Raw genomic sequence first — 319 nt, 5'->3', positions numbered from 1 at the left:
TAAAAGAATAATAATTATATTTTTATATTTTAATATAAAAAATAATAAAAATAAAATAATAAATATAAATACAGCAACCAGCGTACTCACCCGTCTCTTACTGCTGGTGCGGTGTACAGGCAGCCTGTGCCTTACCCCCCCCCCTCCCCGCGGAGGCTGTGTATATATTTTGTGTATATTTCGAGCAAAAAAAAACATTTTCTGAATATTAAAATATAATTTATTGAATAAAATTAATTTAAAAATAAAAACTGAGTCAAATGACGGCAGAAATACACAAAAAATACAGAGACGGGTAGACGGGGTCACCCACTGCGCT

This window comes from Eimeria mitis, genomic scaffold (genome assembly GCF_000499745.2).
Source record: "Eimeria mitis Houghton genomic scaffold, Emh_scaff4719, whole genome shotgun sequence".
In the NCBI taxonomy this organism is placed as follows: domain Eukaryota; phylum Apicomplexa; class Conoidasida; order Eucoccidiorida; family Eimeriidae; genus Eimeria; species Eimeria mitis.
This window is presented reverse-complemented; position numbering follows the sequence as displayed.